General features: G+C 46.3%; 2 protein-coding genes across 45 annotated transcripts in view; both read left to right on the top strand.

Annotated features, from left to right (window-relative positions):
• C19H19orf53 (chromosome 19 C19orf53 homolog) overlaps nucleotides 1-21,200 on the top strand; it is a 542,027-nt gene that overhangs the window by 465,918 nt on the left and 54,909 nt on the right. The window contains exon 1 of one of the 44 annotated variants that reach the window (XM_050770967.1): nucleotides 13,458-13,461. The exons of the other annotated variants lie outside the window; for them this stretch is intronic. The gene's annotated coding sequence lies outside the window, so the exon portion shown is untranslated. Of the gene's footprint in view, nucleotides 1-13,457; nucleotides 13,462-21,200 lie in introns of those variants that run through there. 44 annotated transcript variants of the gene reach the window in all.
• YJU2B (YJU2 splicing factor homolog B) overlaps nucleotides 1-21,200 on the top strand; it is a 595,535-nt gene that overhangs the window by 535,110 nt on the left and 39,225 nt on the right. The gene's annotated exons all lie outside the window — the stretch shown is intronic.

Genomic DNA, 21,200 nt, shown 5'->3' with positions numbered 1-21,200 from the left:
CAAGTGATCCGCTCACCTCAACCTCCCAAAGCGCTGGGATTACAGGCGTGAGCCGCCATGCCTGGCTGGAATATCCAGACCCCTTAAGCACATTTTAGCAAAGAAAAAAGAGGAGGAGGGGCCGGGCGCAGTGGCTCAAGCCTGTAATCCCAGCACTTTGGGAGGCCAAGACGGGCAGATCACGAGGTCAGGAGATCCAGACCATCCTGGCTAACCCGGTGAAACCCCATCTCTACTTAAAAAAACACAAAAAACTAGCCGGGCGAGGTGGCAGGTGCCTGTAGTCCCAGCTACTCGGGAGGCTGAGGCAGGAGAATGGCGTAAACCTGGGAGGCGGAGCTTGCAGTGAGCTGAGATCCGGCCACTGCACTCCAGCCTGGACGACAGAGCGCGACTCCGTCTCAAAAAAAAAAAAAAAAGGGCCGGGCGCAGTGGCTCACGCCTGTAATCCCAGCACTTTGGGAGGCCGAGGCGGGTGGATCACGAGGTCAGGAGATTGAGACCATCCTGGCTAACATGGTGAAACCCCGTCTCTACTAAAAAAAATGCAAAAAATTAGCCGGGCGTGGCAGCGGGCGCCTGTAGTCCCAGCTACTCGGGAGGCTGAGGCAGGAGAATGGAGGGAACCCGGAAGGCGGAGCTTGCAGTGAGTCGAGATTGCGCCACTGCACTCCAGCCTGGACGACTGAGCAAGACTCTGTCTCAAAAAAAAAAAGAAAAGAAAGAGGAGGAGGAAAAGAATAGAAGGAGGAGGAGAGAAAAGGAGGGAAGAGGAAGTATTTTAATAATAGTCATTTTTTTCCCTTTCGGTATGCGAATATATGTATCAGTTAAAATTCAATTCTGCTGCATAGAAGAAAAAAATAACAGTGGCTTAAACAGAGCAGAGGTATATTTTTCTCCCATGTAGGTGTACCACAGTAGGCAGTTCATGGCTGGCAAGGCAGCTCCACAATTATCAAGGACCTAAAGGCCTTCTAACTTTCTGCTGTCATCCTTGGCTTCCATCCGCAAGGTTGCCTCATGACCACAAAATGGCTGCAAGAGCACCAGGCATCATGTCCATGTTCCAGGCAATATTAAGAGGAAAGGGGTTAGGGCTAAAGGGTACACTTCTCAACTGAGCCATCATCATTAAAGAGTTTACTAAAAGCCTCATTCAATAACTTCCACTTACAGCTCATTAGGCCACTGCTATCGGCATTAAGTTAGGAAATGTAGTCTTTTACCTGAGCACATTGTTACCCCCAACAAATATGAGGGTAGGGGTTCTGTTAAAAAGAAGTATAGAGCCAGGCACAGTGGCTTACACCTGTAATCCCAACACTTTGGGAGGCTGAGGCAGGACAATCACTTAAGCCCAGGAGTTTGAGACCAGCCTGGGCACCATAGTAAGACCCCTTCTTTACAAAAAATAAAAACCAGCAGGGCATAGTGGTGCATACTTCTGATCCCAGCTACTCAGGAGGTTCAGGTGGGAGGATCACTGGAGCTGGGGAGGTGAAAGCTACAGTGAGCCAAGATCACGCCACTGCACTCCAGCCTGGGTAACAAAGTGAGGCCCTGCCTCAAAACAAAAAAGAAAAAATGGAAGGAAGGGAGGGAGGGAAGGAGGGAGGGAAGGAAGGAAGGAAGGAGAAAAAGAATGAAAAATGAATACTGAGACTGCAATTAGCAGTCTCTGCCACAATAACCATGCTGCATTTTCCATCTGGTTTTTACTAATTGCACAGGAATTCTAGCCATGCCCCCTTGCCCTTAGCTCTTCACAGTCTGCAAACCAGACTGCTTCCCAAGTGCCAAAACTGGGGCCTTTTGTTTGCTATTGAGACCTGCCTTGCCACATGTAGGCCACAGAATGAATGCCCCTGAGAGCAGCTTTCAACTAGCAACTGACAAAAGTTGGTGGATAAATACCCCAGCTCTCTCACCTTCCAATGAGGAACTTCAGCCTACAACACATGGAACAGAACTGCCGAGCTGAGCTCAGCCAATCATAAGAGTCATGAGAAATCATCATCATTGTTCTCAGCCTGAGTTCTGGGACAGTTTGTTACTCAGCAATAGATAACTGAAATGGGTGGAATGGGTTAGAAATAAATCCTTGTTGTTTTAACACCCCTAAAATTTAGCCTATCCCGACTGACTCACCCTCATCGTATTCACCCTCTGCTGAAAGCCAGGGGTTTAAATCTCTGAGCAGGACGTCACCCTCAAACAAATATAGTTTACTTGGTCTTGTGGAAGACACAGGATTTGTCAGCTATGTATAGTCAAGACCAATAGTATGTCTAAATGGCTGTGTCTAAGGGGAAACATGTTCTGTGGCTGGGTGTGGTGGCTCAAGCCTGCAATACCAACACTTTGGGAGGCCAAGGCAGGAGGATTGCTTGAACCCAGGAGTTCCAGACCAGCCTGGGCAACATGATGAAACTCTGTCCGTACAAAAAAAAAAAAAAAAATTATTAGCCAGGGGTAGTGGTGCTTATCTGTAATCCCAACTCCTCAGGAGGCTGAGGCAGGAGGATTGCTTGAGCCCAGAAGTTCGAGGCTGCAGTGAGCCAGGATTGTGCCACTGCATTCCAACCTGGGTGACAGAGTGAGACCCTGCTCAAAGGAAAAAAAGAAAAGTGTTTTGCCCTTTTATTATGCTGGTGATATCCAAACGTAATTATCTTGCCATATTCTAGGTCCTAAAAGGCAAGTCTCTCTCTACTTTCCAATAGAAATAATAAGCCATGTGTTGGTGCTCACCTATATGTTCCCCTACATTTCCCAGAATCCCTTGCAGATGAGACAGACCCATGTGACTCATTCCAGCCAATGGATTATCGCCACTGGGATGAGGCAGTTAAGAGCTGATACATTCATTCCTCTGTCCTTCTCTTTCCCCTGAGGTGGCTTTGGAAGCCATGTGAGAGATGGTGCTGTCTCAAAATGGAGGAAGATTGGATCTCTGCATCACTGCTTGGAGGCGAGCCCTGCTAACTAGCTTACAGGAATAAGAAACAAACTTGTGCTATATAAAGCCACTGAAGTTTCTGATTTGTTTGTTATTGCTACTGAATATAGCCTTATGCTGTCTAGCAAGCATCATTTCTGGAAAAATGATGAATTCTCAGGGAATCTTGCAAACATTACATGTCATTATCCCCAGCTACAATTTACATAATTCATTTGCTGAGAGGAACTCACAGAACTTAGCAAAGAACTACCAAAGATAGGTAGGCAGCACTTTGCTGGTCCCATTTGTTTGAGAAGAAAAAAAATTTGAGACAGAGTCTCACTCTGTTGCCCAGGCTGGAGTGCAGTGGTGTAATCACAGCTCACTGCAGCCCTGACCTCCTGGGCTCAAGCAATCCTCCCCGCTCAGCCTCCTGAGTAGCTGGGACTACAGGAACACACCACCACACCCAGCTAATTTTTTTTGTATTTTTGTAGAGACAGGGTTTCACCATGTTGCCCAGGCTGGTCTTGAACTCCTGGGCTCAAGTGATCCACTCACCTCAGCCTCCCAAAATGCTGGGATTACAGGAGTAAGCCACCTTGCCAAGTGGAAAATTTACTTATTATGTGATGAATATCAAGCTTCTTTGTAAAGAGGATATAGCTAAGAGCCTCTCCTAGCAGTGATGTATATCAGTCACTTCGCCCATGTGAATCTCAGTTCCCTCATTTGGAAGGCTGGATGGAAAGGTCTCTGCAATCTATCTCCTCATCAAAAAAAATTTTTGGCCAGGCAAGGTGGCTCATGCCTATAATCCCAACACTTTGGGAAGCCAAGGTGAGAGGATTGCTTGGGGCCAGGAGTTCAAGACCAGCCTAGGCAACATAGTGAGACACCCATCTCTACTAAAAAGAATGTTTTTCATTGGCCCAGTGTGACAGAGCATGCCTGTAGTCCCAGCTACTCAGGAGGCTGAGGCGAGAGGATCCCTTGAATGCAGGAGTTCAAGGCTGCAGTGAGCTATGATCACACCATGGCACTCTAGTGTGGGCAACAGAGTGAGACCCTCTCTTTAAAAAAAAAAAAAAAAAAAATCGGGCCAGGTGCAGTGACTCATTACTGTAATCCCAGCACTTTGGGAGGCTGAGGCTGGTGGATCACCTGAGGTCAGGAGTTTGAGACCAGCCTGGCCAGCATGGTGAAACCCCGTCTCTACTAAAAATAGAAAAATTAGCCGGGCATGGTGGCAGACACCTGTAATCCCAGCTATTTGGGAGACTGAGGCAGGAGAATCACTTGAACCCGGGAGGCCGAGGTTGCAGTGAGCCGAGATCATGCCGCTGCACTCCAGCCTGGGCGACAGAGCAAGACTCTGTCTCAAAAATAAATAAATAAATAATTTTTTTAAAAAACAAGCTAATTCTAGTTTCAGTCTGGATGATAATTTGGGGAAGAGAAGCAGAGAGGGAAATTTGGAATTAATTCCCTCCATGTGGCAACCCTGAAGATCACAAAAAAGTTAAGAGTGAGAATGGGAGCAAGGATTCTAAAACTTCCCCACTCCTGGGGAACCTGCTGTCCTAAATTTAAACTTGGAAGAGATTTTGGCAACACCCTCTTGCCTCTTTCTGCCAACAAACTCACTGAAATTAACAAATGGCCTGTTTGCTTATGTTTGGTCTGTCCTTAGCATGGAAACAGTTCTCTGCGCCCACAACTGATTATATCCAAATTTACTTCCAGTTTTTCCTCTCCTCTCCCCTGTTGTGTTGTGTCCTCAGTTTGAAAGGTCACATTCATCAAATTAGAACATGAAAGGTTGGCACACAGACATTTCGTGTGAATGCCTAAATGCCTGGAGCAGGATAAGAAGTTAAAAGAAAAAAAAAAAAAACTTTTGCAAAAGAAAAATAATTATCATAACAGCTCAGGCAGTCCTAGAAGTTTACATATATTAAATTTAGCAACATTGGACTTTTTTAACAGCCTAATTTTCTCTGCCGTGCATGATTTCCTTTGCCCAAACAAACCATTGCAACAAATTTGTAATGCATAGAAATGCAGCTATCGGCCAGACACAGTGGCTTATGCCTATAATCCCAGCACTTTGGGAGACCGAGGCGAGCAGATCACCTGAGGTCAGGAGTTCAAGACCAGCCTGACCAGCATGGCGAAACTCCATCTCTACTAAAAATACAAAAAATTAGCCGGGCATGGTGGTGGACGCCTGTAGTCCCAGCTACTCAGGAGGCTGAGGCAGGAGAATCACTTGAACCCGGGAGGCAGAGGCTGCAGTGAGCGGAGATCTCGCCATTGCACTCCAGTCTGGGTGACAAGAGCAAAAATCCATCTCATAAAAAAATAATAATAATATTTTTAAAAATAAAATAAAATAAAAATGCAGCTATCATCCTAAAATGTAAAATGTGCGAAGTGGTTACCAAAAATAACAAAAACAAGCCAGATGCAGTGGTTCATACCTGTAATCCCGGCACTTTGGGAGGCCGAGGTGAGGAGTTCAAGACCACCCTGGGCAACATAAGGAGGCCTCATCTCTACAAAAAATTTAAAAATTAGCCAGGCATGATGGCACACACCTGTGGTCCCAGCTACTTGGGAGACTGAGGTGGAAGGATCATTTGAACCCCGGGGCTGCAGTGAGCCATGATTGTACCATTGCACTGCCACCCAGGCAACAGAGCAAGACCCCCGCCACTTGTTTTGGAATATCAAACTTTTAGAACTTTTGGAGGATCTGACTTTGAAATACCTCAGTTTGACCTTGGGGGTAGGTTTTCATTTCTTTCTTCCTTTCTGAGATATCCTAGTTGGGTTCAAATTCCATTCCTCAGCCTCTAGAATTCTCTCCATCCACAGATCTTAAAGTCTCCATGCCCCAATCTTCTGGATGTTGACATCAATTTCATGGAACGCACCAGTCCCCCCACCACCAACTTATCTGCGCTTTCACTTTTGTAGCTTCAGCTACCCGCGGTTAACTGCAGTCTGAAAATAGGTGAATACCGTACAATAAGATATTTTGAGAGAGAGAGAGAGAGAGAGAGAGAGAGACCACATTCACATAACTGTAATTATTTGCTACAATGGTTGTAGCAAATGTTTGTTTGTTTGTTTGTTTTGAGACGGAGCCTTACTCTGTCACTGCTGGAATGCAGTGGTGTGATCTCAGCTCACTGCAACCTCCACCTTCCAGGTTCAAGCAATTCTCCCACCTCAGCCTCCCAAGTAGCTGGGATTACAGGCACCTGCAACCATGCCTAGCTAATTTTTAAATTTTTAGTAGAGTCAGAGTTTCACCATGTTGGCCAGGCTGGTCTCGAACTCCTAACCTCAAGTGATCCACCCACCTCGGCCTCCCAAAGTGCTGGGATTACAGGTGTGAGTCACCGTGCCCAGCCAGAGAATGTTCTGATTCTTAAGAGATGCACACTAAAGTATTTGAGAGTGAAGGATCAGTATGTCTGCAACTAACTCTCACAATATTCAGGAAAATAATAATAATGTATGTGTATGTATATATCCGTGTATGTATCTGTAGAGACAGAAACAGATGAACCCACATGGCAAACGTTACCAACTAAGGAGTCTAGGTGAAGGGTTTATGGGTGTTCATTGTATTGTAATTTTTCTACAGATTTGAACATCTTCAAAATAAAATATTGAAAAAATAAGTCACAGCCGGGCATGGTGGCTCATGCCTGTAATCCCATCACTTTTGGAGACCGAGGCAGCTGGATCACCTGAGGTCAGGAGTTTGAGACCAGCCTGGCCAACACAGCAAAACCCTGTTTCTACTAAAAACACAAAAATTAGCTGGGCATAGTGGCAGGCGCCTGTAATCCCAGCTGCTCGGGAGGCTGAGGCAGGAGAATTGCTTGAACCCGGGAGGCGGAGGTTGCAGTGATCCAAGATCGCACCACTGCACTCCAGCCTGGGTGACAGAGCAGAACCCTGTCAAAAAAAAAAAAAAAAAAAAAAAAAGGGCCAGGCACAGGGGCTCACACGGGTAATCGTAGCACTTTGGGAGGCCGAGGTGGGTAGATCACCTGAGGTCAGGAGTTCAAGGCCAGCCTGACCAACCTAGTGAAACCCCGTCTCTACAAAATACAAAAAATTAGCCAGGTGTGGTGGTGGCCCATGCCTGTAATCTCAGCTACTTGGAGGCTGAGGCAGGAGAATTGCTTGAACCGGGGAGGCAGAGGTTGCAGTGAGCCAAGATCGCACCAGTTCACTCCAGCCTGGGCGACAAAGCAAGACCCTATCTTGAAAAAAAGAGGCCAGTGGCTCACGCCTGTAATCCCAGCACTTTGGGAGGCCGAGGCGGGCGGATCATCGCACCAAAAAATTAGCCGGGCGCGGTTGTGGGTGCCTGTGTCACTCGGGAGGCAGCAGGAGAATGGGTGAACCCGGGACAAAGCAAGACCCACTATCCAGCCTGGGCTGAAAAAACTCCGTCTCAAAAAAAAAAAAAAAAAAAAAAAAAAAAAAAAAGAAAAGAAGCCACCTAGTCTATCGCCGGTGTTTTGATTATTTCAAGCATGGACTCTGGGTATCAAAACATCCTCCTCGTGAGAGCCTAATGAAGGAAACAGAGGAAGATTTGAGAATCTCAGAAACAGCTTGGTTGCCGCTTAGACATTAACCCCAGATGCTGCTCCCCATTTCCAACTCTACCTGCAAGTGTGTTTTCAACAGCATCATGGAGTCCAGATTAAAGAGCCGTTTTCCTCCTCAGAAAGTACAGACTCCTTTAAGATTTGCATAAGCCATTTAGGAGCCAGGGAACCTTGGGATAGATGTGAATCTTGGAATGTGGGTTGTTAGAATATTTTAAAGCTGGTGAGAAAAAAATTGAAGTAAAACAAGGATGTCCAGGCAGAGGCATCTGCAAGACAAATTAGCACCATCGCCACCACCCCACCCCCCTCCCCAACCCAGTCAACAAACAGGACAAGTAACACTTCTCTGCCCTCGTGGGAACAGATTGAGTGGAAGGAGTTGATGGGTGGGGAGGTGACGTTGCCAAAATCCTGAAATAGAGCTGTTCAAAACACCCTTTCACAGCATGTCAGACAAATGCCGGAGTGATTAAATGTTGAGTGGAGACTTTGAGAAGCTGAAAGAGGAGGGCAGAAACTAGGCATGAAAACATACTCCTTTCATCTCCTTCCAAATCTGGGTCAGCACTCAACTGCGGCATCAGGACACTTTCTCAGCATCTGAGAAGCAACATCACCTAATCCAAGTCTGTCAGGGCGCCAAAATACTCTGGCTTCCGGTGATTAACTGATTTGTGCAGTATGCATTCATGGAGTGCTTATGTTCCAAGCTCTGGAAAACACAGTAGCTTCTCCCAGTTCCTGCCATTGCGAGTTTGTCGTCCAGCGAGGGAAATGGAGAAGTAGTGACAATACGCTTGATTGAATTTTTTTTTTTTGAGACGGAGTCTTGCTGTGCTGCCCAGGCTGGAGTGCAGTGGTGCGGTCATCGCCCACAGCAGCCTCAAACTCCTGGGCTCAAGAGATCCTCCCACTTCAGCCTCCCAAGTAGCTGGGGTTACAAGGCACTGCTTGAATTATTGTTCCAGTTTTTTCAGCCCTCTGTAGATCCACACGCTGTGTACCATGGGACTTTGCTGTTATTCTCACCAAAGGCAGAACTCTTGCCTCTTGACTTTGGGCTCTTTGGGCTGTGGGACCAGCTTTCCTCAACAGGTAGCCAGTTCCAAGTATCCCTCAAGAAGCCTCCCATGTCTCCACTTGCCTTCTTATCACTGTCATCATCATGAGGGAAGCTTCCTCCCAGGAATGACTATTCCTTTGGCCAAGGTCTCAGAATGAATACGTGCCAGCCAGTCACGGTGGCTCACGCCTGTAAATCCAGCACTTTGCGAGGCCGAGGCAGGCAGATCACCTGAGGTCAGGAGTGCGAGACCAGCCTGGCCAACATGGAGAAATCTCATCTATACAAAAAAAAAAAAAAAGTCGGGTGTGGTGGCAAGTGCCTGTAATCCCAGCTACTCAGGAGGCTGAAGCGGGAGAATCCCTTGAATCCAGGAGGCGGAGGTTGCAGTCAGCCGAGATCACACCACTGCACTCCAGCCTGGGCAGCAGGGTGAGACTATATCTCAAAAAAAAAAAAAGAATGAATACATGCAGAATTTATCTAAACCCAACCTGCAGAGAGAGGCCAAAGCATGCATCAAAACTGTTCAGCTGGTCCCCACCCACATCAGCCAAGTCCTCAGACATGTGGGCAAAAATAAATGATTGCTACTTTTGGAATAGCCACCACAATAGCCCATATGCTAGGTTGTCAAGCAAGTCTCAACAAATTTTGAAGAACTGAGATCCTACAAAGTATGAGCACAGTGGAATTAAACTAGAAGTCAACAACAAAAAAGATAACTCGAGATTTACGATTGTTTGGAGATTTAACCACACATCTCTAAATAACTTCTAGGTCAGAGAAAAAAAAAATCAGAGTGGAAATTAGAAAATATTTTGAACCGAGTGCTAATGAACATACCTGAAAAAATGTTGTGGGATGCAGCTAAAGCAGTGCTGAGAGGGAAAGGCATAGCTTTGAATGCCTATATGAAAAATGAAATAAAGCTTAAGGTATTGTTATTTCAGATGCTGAGTTTTGGGGTCTCTTTTCTTGTGCAGCAATAGCTGATTGCTATGATAAGTAGCATTTATATTGCATTCACTATGTGGCAGACCCAAGTAAACAGAACCACACAGGTTATGTGAATAGCCAGTAAGGAGTAAAGTCAGAATTCAAATCCAGATTGACTCCGGAGTTAGGCTCTCAGCACCGTGCTATACTTCTCCTAGAGGAGAAGCCTAAAGATCACGACATTGTGATAAATGCTATTAATTCACAGAAGTGGGTGGAACTAACTGTGAGGATTGGAAAACACTTCCAGAAAGAAGTGATGCTTGACCTGACAGTTAAGAGAAAGTGAAGGCTGTTGGAAAGGTTACGCAGAGGCCCATGGGCATGAACGACATAGCCCATTGTTCAGTGTGGCTGGCCCATACAGTGAGCATGAGTTGTGTCAAAAAATGAGAATGAAGACGTAGTGCAGATCTGATTCAAGCCTGGCTAAAGAGGGAGATGATCTGATTATATTTGTACCTCAGCAAGATCCATCTGTAGTATGTGGAGGATTGGAAGGGGGATACAATGCAAAAATTCCAGTTAAGAGGCCATGAAAGGGCTGGGCACTATGGCTCACACCTATAATACCAGCACTTTTGAGGGCTGAGACAGGCTGAGACAGGCCACTTGAGGTCAGGAGTTTGAGACCAGCCTGGCCAACATGGTGAAATCCCATCTCTACTAAAAACACAAAAATTAGCCGGGTATGGTGGTGCACACCTGTAGTCCCAGCTACTTGGGAGGCTGAGGCAGGAGAATTGCTTGAACCCGAGAGGCAGAGGTTGCAGTGAGGTGAGATTGTGCCACTGCACTCCAGCCTGGGCAACAAAGTAAGACCTTGTCTCAAAAAAAAAGGTAGGGATTGGTGGCTCACGCCCGTAATCACAGCACTTTGGGAGGCCGAGGCGGGTGGATCACGAGGTCAGGAGATTGAAACCATCCTGGCGAACACGGTAAAACCCCATCTCTAGTAAAAATACAAAACAATCAGCCAGGCATGGTGGCGGGCACCTGTAGTCCCAGCTACTTAGGAGGTTGAGGCAGGAGAATGGCATGAACCTGGAAGGCGGAGCTTGCAGTGAGCGGAGATCATGCCACTGCACTCCAGCCTGGGTGACAGAGCCAGACTCCACCTAAAAAAAAAAAAAAAAAAAAAAAAAAAAAAAGAGGCCGTGAAAGCATTGATAGACTCTTTTTCTTCTTCTTCTTCTTTTTTTTTTTTTTTGGAAACAAGATCTCGCTCTGTCACCCAGGCTAAAGTGCAGTGGTGATCACAGCTCACTGTAACCTCAACCACCAGAGTTGAAGCGATCCTCTTGGCTCAGCCTCTTGGGTAGCTGGGACCACAGGCATGCACTACTATGCCCGCCTAATTTTTAAAATTTTTTTTTGTAAAGATGGGGACTCTCTATGTTGGCTAGGCTGGTCTTGAACTCCTGGGCTCAAGCAAGCCTCACACTAGCCTCCCCAAGTGCTAGGACTGCAGGCATGAGCCACCGTGCCTGACCCCTCTTTTCAACTAGGCATCATTCTTGGGTCCTGTCCTTAGCCTGCTTCTGTCAGTCTTGGCAAAGAATCCTGCTAAATTACACCCCAACCCTTAGTATTTTATCACCCTGGCCAGCCTTCAGCAAGAATCCTTTTAAGTTAGCATCTTAATCCATTTGGGCTACTCTAACAAAATAACATAGACTGAGTGGTTTAAAAGCAACAGAAATTCATTTCCCACAATTCTGGAGGCTGGGAAGTCCAAGAGCAAGGCACCAGCATATTCAGTGCCTGCTGAGAATCTGCTTCTTGATTCGTAGATGGCCATTGTTTCACTGTGTCCTCACATGGTGGGAAAGTTGAGGGACCTCTCTGGGGTCTCTTTGATAGAGGCACTAAACCCATTCTGGAGGGCTCCAGTCCCATAACTTTATCACCTCCCAAAGGCCCTTCCTCTAACACCATCACATTGCAGATTAGGTTTCAACACATGAATTTGGGCCGGGCACAGTGGCTCACGCCTGTAATCTCAGCATTTTGGGAGGCCAAGGTAGGTGGCTCACCTGAGGTCAAGAGTTCGAGACCAACCTGGCAAACGTGGAAAAACCCTGTCTCTACTAAAAATACAAAAATTAGCCAGGCATGGTGACATGTGCCTGTAATTCCAGCTACTTGGGAGGCTGAGGCAGGCCAAGGTAGGTGGCTCACCTGAGGTCAAGAGTTCGAGACCAACCTGGCAAACGTGGAAAAACCCTGTCTCTACTAAAAATACAAAAATTAGCCAGGCATGGTGACATGTGCCTGTAATTCCAGCTACTTGGGAGGCTGAGGCAGGAGAATCACTTGAACCCGGGAGGCAGAGAGAGGTTGCAGTGAGCCAAGAATCATGCCACTGCACTCCAGCCTGGGCAACAGAGCAAGACTCCATAAAATTAAAAACAAAAAAACAAAAACAACAACAACAAAAAAAACAACCCATGAATTTGAAGGAGACACAAACATTGTCTACAGCAACTGGTTTGGCAAGAATCCCCCTATCTGCCGAGTGCAGTGGCTCATGCCTGCAATCCCAGCACTTTGGGAGGGAGAAGCAGAAAGATTGCTGGAGGCCAGGAATTCAAGACCAGTCTGGGCAACATAGTAAGACCCTGTGTCTATTAAAAATAAAAAAGAATCCCCCTATGCTTGATGCTTCCTCTTAGTCATTTTTCATCCACTAAACCCCTCACTCTGCTCATCGGCTGTAAATGCCAATCTGTCTTTGCTGTTTTGGAAATTGAGCTCATTTCTCTGCTGAAGTCTCTTTTCCCCTATTACAATAGTACTGAATAAAACTGTCTTTACCACTTTTAACTGTGTCCAGCTCTGTCTCTTCGACAGCATCCAGATGAGTCACGAAGACCTAAACTAAAGCATTAGCAGTTAGGATCCATCAAGCATTTCTTTAGGATTTATTGTGTTAAGTCCTCAGATTTTGTCTAAGGCAATGGGAATGTGTCAGTAAACACAACAGGGAAAAAATCCCTGCCCTGGGCCGGGTGAGGTGGCTCATGCCTGTAGAAGTGGCAAAAGTTCCATGCACCCAGACTGCCTCCCACCTCAAGTATTAGCCACAGTAACTCATTTTTCTGCCTCGGAGCTTTTTTGCAGCTATTGAAGGCTGCCTGCGTGCAGATGCTGCCAGAAGTTAAGAAGAAATAAAGCCCCCAGGAGGTAACTCTCAACCAGTGCAGAATGAGAGTCAATAAATGAATGTGTCACTCCCCACCCTCATCCGCTAGGGGCACCATTCTGACTTTTTTCCTGCACTATTTACTTGCAGGAGTAGCTCAATAATGCACGCTTTATTGGCTTTTCCTCCTAACCTGTCTGCCTTTCCCAGTATCCCTGTTACTGCTTCCTGAAGCCATGTTCCAAATAAACTATCAGAAAAGCAAAATGAAGACGCAATCGAAGAAAACGCTTGGGGCTGGGCGCAGTGGCTCACGCCTGTAATCCCAGCACTTTGGGAGGCCGAGGCAGGCAGATCACAAGATCAGGAGTTCAAGACGAGCCTGGCCAACATGGTGAAACCCTGTCTCTACTAAAAATACAAAAATTAGCCAGGCGTGGTGGCGCACGCCTGTAATCCCAGCTACTCAGGATGCTGAGGCAGAAGAATTGCTTGAACCCAGGAGGCGGAGGTTGCAGTGAGCCGAGATCATGCCACTGCACTCCAGCCTGGGGGAAGACTCTCAGCAAAAAAAAAAAAAAGAGAACACTTGGAAAAACCAGGAGTGCACATGATGTCAAATAAAAGCAGACAGCCCATGAATAACAGAGTGAGACAGAGGCGGGGGAAAAAAAAGAATTGAGACTTGGGGACAGCCATTTCAAATCATTAACTACTTTCAGGACAAAAGGAGAAGTAATTGGAGAAGTGATTGGTTTAGTGATTTTTCTAAAAATAGTTTCTGTGTTAATTAAAATTTACAGAGAAAGCAAATCAACATGTTCCCATTTATCTCTGCCTAATTTCTGTCCTCCCAACTCATGAGTGGGGTTATTGAAGATATTAAAGAAAACAAAGTTCCTAAGGACATGAAAACCCATAGGAAACCATCCTTATATGAGTTAATGCCTAGAGAGCCAGCCAGTCCCACCTGTACCCATTCTAAGGCAAAGACTAAACATACAATTTATCCTCTAAAAAAATCCAGGTGGGATCGGGTGTGATGGCTCACACCTGTAATCCCAACACTTTGGGACACCAAGAGGGGAAGATTACTTGAGTCCAGGAGTTCAAGGCCAGCCTGGGCAGCATAGCAAGACCTCATCTCTACAAAAAGTAAAAATAATTAGCCGGACATGGTAGTACACACCCGGCTTGGATGCTGAGGGATGCTGAGGCAGAAGAATCGCTTGAACCTGGGAGGTGGAGGTTGCAGTGAGCCGAGATCATGCCACTGGCCTCTAGCCTGGGGCAACAGAGCAAGACTCTATCTCAAAAAAAAAAAAAAAAACTCCCCTTGAGGTGACGCCTAAAACCTAGATGTGATGACGGAACTCTTGTGCCCTCCCTTGGGCATCATGCCTCAGATCGGGAGAGCAGCTCTAGGCGCAGCTGGGAGAAGCTTGTCAGACACAAGCATGCATCCATCAGTGGAGTTACAGGCCCCAAGGCCAGCATTAGCATGCAAGCAAAATGCTGGAGGGTGTTATGCTAAGTGCAAAAGCCAGGCCCAGAAAGACCATGATCTCACTGCTTTTTGAGTTCTAACGAAGCTGAACTCAAAGATGTGGAGTTACCAGGTTACCAGGGGCTGAATGGGAAGTGGTGGCAAGTGGAGAGATTTTTGTCTGAGTATAAGTTGCAGTTAGACAGGAGGAATACTTTTTTTATTTGTGCAAATTATGGTGTACATGAGAAAGGTTTTACATGTATATAATGCATAGTGATTAAATCAGGGTATTTAGGATATCCATCACCTGAGTCTCACTGTCATGCAGGCTGGAGTGCAGTGGTGTGATCTCAGCTCACTGCAACCTCCGCCTCCCAGGTTCAAGCAATTCTCGTGCCTCAGCCTCCCAAGTGGCTGGGACTACAAGCACGTGCCACCACACCTGGCTAATTTTTGTATTTTTAGTACTGACAGGTATTTTTAGTAGCGACAGGGTTTCACCATGTTGGCCAGGCTGGTCTCGAAGTCCTGACCTCAAGTGATCCGCCCCTCCAGCCTCCCAAAGTGCTGGGATTACAGGCATGAGTCACCGCGTCTGGCCGAGAAGGAATACTTTTTTTATTTGTGCAAATTATGGCGTACATGAGAAATTTTTTACTTGTATATAATGCATAGTGATTAAATCAAGGTATTTAGGGTATCCAGGGTAGTCATCACCTAAGTACAATACATTTTTTTAAGTATAGTCATTCTACTCTGCTATCAAACATGGAATATGGCCAGGCACCGTGGATCGTGCCCGTAACCATAGCAGGCAAGGATTACTTTGCCTTCACCTTTGGGAAGCCAAAGCGTAAAAATCACTTGAGCCCAGGAGTTCAAGACCAGCCTGGACAACACAGCCGACAACCTTTTTTATTTTTTTGAGACGGAGTCTTACTCTGTCGCCCAGGCTGGAGTGCAATGGCGCAATCTCGACTCACTGCAAACTCTGCCTCCTGGCTTCAAGCAATTCTCCAGCCTCAGCCTCCCGAGTAGTTGAGATTACAGGCATGCACCACCACACCCAGCTAATTTTTGTATTTTTAGTAGAGATGGGGTTTCACCATGTTGACCAGACTGGTCTCGAACTCCTGACCTCAGGAGATCCACCCGCCTCAACCTCCCAAAGTGCTGGGATTACAAGCGTGAGCCACCATGCCCAGCCTTCTTTTTTTCCTCTTCTATCAAATGAAACTACCTTGAGTGTAAGGGCAAGTGATTCCATCCTTATAGCCTTACCATCTGGTCTAATGCCTGACACAAAATAAATGACCATCCATAAACAAATCAATGAGTGATTTAATTAATTGTTTACCCAACCCAGACCTAAAAAATAATTGCAATAATATATATGGGTGGGATGCCAGGTGATGTTTTGATAGATGTATACATTGTGGAATAATTAAACCAAGCTAGTTAACATATCCGTCACCTCACGTACTCTTTTGTGTGTGTGTGTGTGGTAAGAACATTTGAAATTTACTCTCTTAGCAATTTTGAAATATATGTTATTATTAACTGTAGTCACCATGCTGTGAGATCTCAAAAATGTATTCCGTGGAAAAATTGATAACAGAAACTGGCAAGGGTGGGAGGAGGATGAAGGGAAGTGGGTTAAAGGGTACAAATATACAGTAAGATAGAAGGAATACATTAAATGTGTTTTCTAAATTTATTTTCATTTTGTATTAAACAAATAGAGATGGTGGCCGGGCGTGGTGACTCACACCTGTAATTCTAGCACTTTGGGAGGCCGAATCGGGCCGATCACCTGAGGTCAGAAGTTGGAAACCAGCCTGGCCAACATGGTGAAACCCCGTCTCTATTAAAAATACAAAACTGAGCTGGGCGTGGTGGCAGGCACCTGTAATCCCAGCTACTCGAGAGGCTGAGGCAGGAGATTCGCTTGAACCCAGGAGATGGAGGTTGCAGTGAGCTGAGATTGCACTGCTGCACTCCAACCTGGGCGACAGAGCGAAACTCTGTCTCAAAAAAAAAGAAAGGAAAAGGAAAAGAAAAAGGTTGGATGTAGCACTCAATTGACAGCACAGTGTGCTTTAAACAAATGATTCCGAGAGACTTCTAGAGCTGAAAATGCCCTATCTCATTTTATTTATTTATTTATAAATTATTATTATTTTATTTTTCTTTTTGAGATGGAGTCTCGCTCTGTCACCCAGGCTGGAGTGCAGTGGCACGACCATGGTTCACTGCAGCCTCGACCTTCCGGGCTCAAGCAATCCTCCCCACTCAGCCACCCAGGTAGATGGGACTACAAGCGCACATCACTGCAACCAGCTAATTCTTTTTTTTTTTTTTTTTTTTTTTTTGCTAGGGACTGGACCCCACTATGTTGCCCAGGCTGGTCTCTATCTCCTGGGCCTCAAGTGATTCTCCTGCCTCAACCTCCCAAAGTGCTGGGATTACAAGCATGAGTCACCTCACCTGGCCAAAATGCCTTATCTCTTGATACTGGTGGTGGTTACATGGTGTATATATATATATATATATATATATGCAAAAAACACTCGTCAAGCCATATGCTTAAGGTTTATGCATTTATTTACCTAAGTTTTAGCACCAGCAAAACTTTTCTACCCTTGCAACCTTCCCCAACCCCAGCTATTAATGGACCCTCTCAGTCTCCAAGGCTTTCCATCCACACTTTAAATTTGCCCTAATTAGGCTGGGCACGGTGGCTCACGTCTGTAATCCCAGCACTTTGGGAGGCCAAGGTGGGTGGATCACGAGGTCAGGAGTTCGAGACCAGCCTAACCAACATGGTGAAGCCTGGTATCTACTAAAAATACGAAAATTAGCTGGGTGTGGTGGCACGCGCCTGTAATCCCAGCTACTCGGGAGGCTGAGGCAGGAGAATCACTTGAACCCAGGAGGCAGAGGTTGCATTGAGCCGAGATCACACCACTGCACTCCAGCCTGGGTGACAGAGTGAGACTCCATCTCAAAAAAAAAAAAAAAAAAAAAAAAAAATTAAATTTGCCCTAATTATATATACCAGGGGTTAGCAAACCTTTTTCCTTAAAGGGCCAGGTAGTAAGTATTTTTAGTTTTGCAGGCCAGATGGTCTCTTCCCCAGCAACTCAACTCTGCCATAGCAGCGTGAAAGCCGCCATACACAACACGTAAACAAATGCTCAGGGCTGTTACCGGAAAGCGATCCGGATCCAGACTCCCCAGAGACGGGTCTTGGATCCCGTGCAAGAAAGAATTCAGGGCGAGTCCATGGAGTAAAGTGAAAGCAAGTTTATTAGGAAAGAGAAGGAATAAAAGAATGGCTACTCTGTAGACAAAGCAGCCTTGAGGACTGCTGGTTGCCCATTTTTATGGTTATTTCTTGATTATATGCTAAACAAGGGGTGCATTATTCATACCTCTCCTTTTTTTTTTTTTTTGAGATGAAGTTTCGCTTTTGTTGCCCAGGCTGGAGTGCAATGGCGCAATCTCGGTTCACTGCAACCTCTGCCTTCCAGATTCAAGCAATTCTCCTGCCTCAGCCTCCCGAGTAGCTGGGATGACAGGCGTGCACTACCATGCCTGGCTAATTTTGTATTTTTAGTAGAAACGAGGTTTCTCCATGTTGGTCAGGCTGGTCTCCAACTCCCGACCTCAGGTGATCCGCCTGTCTCGGCCTCCCAAAGTGCTGGGATTGCAGGTGTAAGCCACTGCACCCGGCCCATACCTCCCCTTTTTAGAACGTATAGAGTAACTTCTTGACGTTGCCATGGCATTTGTAAACTGTCAGGGTGCCAGTGGGAGTGCAGCAGTGAGGACAACCAGAGGTCACTCTTGTCGCCCTCTTGGTTTTGGTGGATTTTGGCGGCTTCTTTAGTGCAACTTGTTTTATCAGCAAGGTCTTTATGACCTGTATTTGTGCCAACCTCCTATCTCATCCTGTGACTTAGAATGCCTCAGCCTCCTGGGAATGCACACCTGTAGGTCTCAGCCTTATTTTACCCAGCCCCTATTCAAGATGGAGTTGCTCTGGTTCAAACACCTCTGACAGCTCTGTGCCAATAAAACTTTATTTACAAGGAAACACAGGGGGCCAGATTTGGCCCTCAGGCAATACTTTGCTGACCTCTAATATATACCACTTTTTTTATTTTTTTTGAGACAGGATCTTGCTCTGTCGCCCAGGCTGGGGTGGCATGATCATAGCTCACTGCAGCCCCAACTTCCTGGGCTCAAGGGATCCTCCTACCTCAGCCTCACCAGTAGCTGGGACTATAAGCACGTACCACCATACCCAATTAATTTTATTTTTTTTTTTTTTGGTAGAGACAGGGGTCTCACTATATTGCCCAGGCTGGTCTCAAATTCCTGGCTTTCAGCAATCTTCCAACCTCAGGCTCCCAAAGCACTGGGATTACAGGCATGGGCCACCATGCTTGGCCTATACCACATATAACAGCGTGTTGTTTCATCTCTTCTATCAAATGAAACTACCTTGAGTGCAAGGGCAAGTGATTCCATCCTGGTAGCCTTACCATCTGGTCTAATGCCTGACACAAAATAAATGACCATCCATGAACAAATCAATGAGTGATTCAATTAATTGTTTACCCAGCTCAGACCTAAATGGGGGCCGGGCGCGGTGGCTCACGCCTGTAATCCCAGCACTTTGGGAGGCCGAGGTGGGCGGATCACAAGTTCAGGAGATCGAGACCACGGTGAAACCCCGTCTCTACTAAAAATACAAAAAAATTAGCCGGGCGCGGTGGCGGGCGCCTGTAGTCCCAGCTACTCAGGAGGCTGAGGCAGGAGAATGGCGTAAACCCAGGAGGCGGAGCTTGCAGTGAGCCGAGATCGCGCCACTGCACTCCAGCCTGGGCAACAAGAGTGAAACTCTGTCTCAAAAAAAAAAAAAAAAAAAAAAGACCTAAATGGGAAGAGGGGGAAAGCAAAGTAGGATAATATGAGGGCACAGTAAAGGATGCCCCCACAACATCATGCATAGAACACCTCCCCAAAAACCCCCATGCTATAGGAATTCTGGCCATGGCCTTCAACACAAGTTTAGTGACATCAGGTTTGCTTTGGTGATATGAAAATATTCTGAAACTAGAGGTGGTCAGCTGCCTGTGATCTCAGCTACTTGGGAGGCCAAGGCGGGAGGATCACTGGAGCCCAGGAATTTGAGATCAGCCTTGGAACCATAGTGAGAACATGTCTCATTTTGTATGTGTGTGTATGTGTGTGTGTGTGTGGTTTTTTTTGTTTGTTTTCATGTTGTAGCAGTTGCATAACATTGCAAACGTACTGCCACTGAACTGTTCCTTTTAAACTTAATTTATTTTCTTTTTTTTGACACAGAGTTTCGCTCTTGTCGCCCAGGCTGGAGTATAGTAGCACGATCTTGGCTCACTGCAACCTCCATCTCCCAGGTTCAAGCAATTCTCCTGCCTCAGCCTCCCGAGTAGCTGGGATTACAGGCACCCGCCACTACGCCCGGCTAATTTTTTGTATTTTTAGTAGAGACAGGGTTTCACCATGTTGGCTGGGCTGGTCTCAAACTCCTGACCTCAGGTGATCCACCCGCCTCAGCCTCCTAAAGTGCTGGGATTACAGGCGTGAGCCACCGCACCCAGCCTAAAACTTAATTTTATGTTTTGTGAATTTCAGTTCAACTTTGTTTGTTTATTGAGACAGGGTCTCTCTCTGTCACCCAGGCTGGAGTGCAGTGGACTGGAGTGCAGTGGACTGGAGTGCAGTGGACTGGAGTGCAGTGGACTGGAGTGCAGTGGCGTGATCTTGGCTCACTACAGCCTCGAACTCCTGGGCACAAGTCATCCTCCCACCTCGGCCTCCTGAGCAGCCAGGATTACAGGCACGCACCTCCACTCCCAGCTAACATTTTGTATTTTTTGTAGAGATGAGGTCTCACTGTGTTTTCCAGGCTAGTATCGAACTCCCAGTCTCAAGTGATCCTACTGCCTTGGCCTCCCAAAGTGCTGAAATTATAGGAAAGAGCCACCCTGCCTAGTTCAATTTCTAAAAGAAAAAAACTGATATATAAATGTGAACACTTTTGCTAAAAAGGAAAAACAAAGGCTCCCTCTGGCTGCAGTGTGGAGAATAGACCACACCATGCGGCAGAAGTGGATTGTGATGGTCGTGAGAAAGCTGTAGGGTATTCCTCAGTTCTTGAACTTCAGTTATTATACTTTCCTTAGTTCTATGATTTATGAAATATTTCTCACCTGGGCGTGGTGGCTCACGCCTGTAATCTCAGCACTTTGGGAGGCCGAGGCAGGTGGATCACGAGGTCAGGAGTTCCAGACCATCCTGGTCAACATGGTGAAACCCCGTCTATACTAAAAATACAAATTAGCTGGGCGTGGTGGCACACGCCTATAGTCCCAGCTACTCAGGAGGCTGAGGCGGAAGAATCGCTTGAACCCGGGAGACACAGGTTTCAGTGAGCCGAGATCACACCACTGCACTCCAGCCTGGCAACAGAGCTAGACTCTGTCTCAAAAAAAATAAATAAATAAAAGAAATATTTCTCTCTTTTTTTTTTTGAGAAAAGGTCTCCCTCTGCCACCCAGGCTGGAGTGCAGTGGTGCAATTATAGTTCACTGCAGCCTCTACTTCCCAGGCTCAAATGATCCTCCCACGTCAGCCTCCCAAGTTGCTGGGACCACAGATGTGTGCCGTCATGCCTGGCTAATTTTTTTTTTTTTTTTTTTTTTTTTTTTTTCAGAGATAGGGTTTCGCTATGTTGCTCAGGCTGGTCTCACACTCCTGGGCTCAAGCGATCCTCCCACCTTGGCCTCCCAAAGTGTTGAGATTACAGGCATGAGCCACCCTACCCTGTCCTATTTATGAAATATTTCTTGAGGGACACAGAATGT

Source organism: Macaca thibetana, chromosome 19, assembly GCF_024542745.1.
Source record: "Macaca thibetana thibetana isolate TM-01 chromosome 19, ASM2454274v1, whole genome shotgun sequence".
In the NCBI taxonomy this organism is placed as follows: Eukaryota; Metazoa; Chordata; class Mammalia; order Primates; family Cercopithecidae; genus Macaca; species Macaca thibetana.
This window is presented reverse-complemented; position numbering and strand designations above follow the sequence as displayed.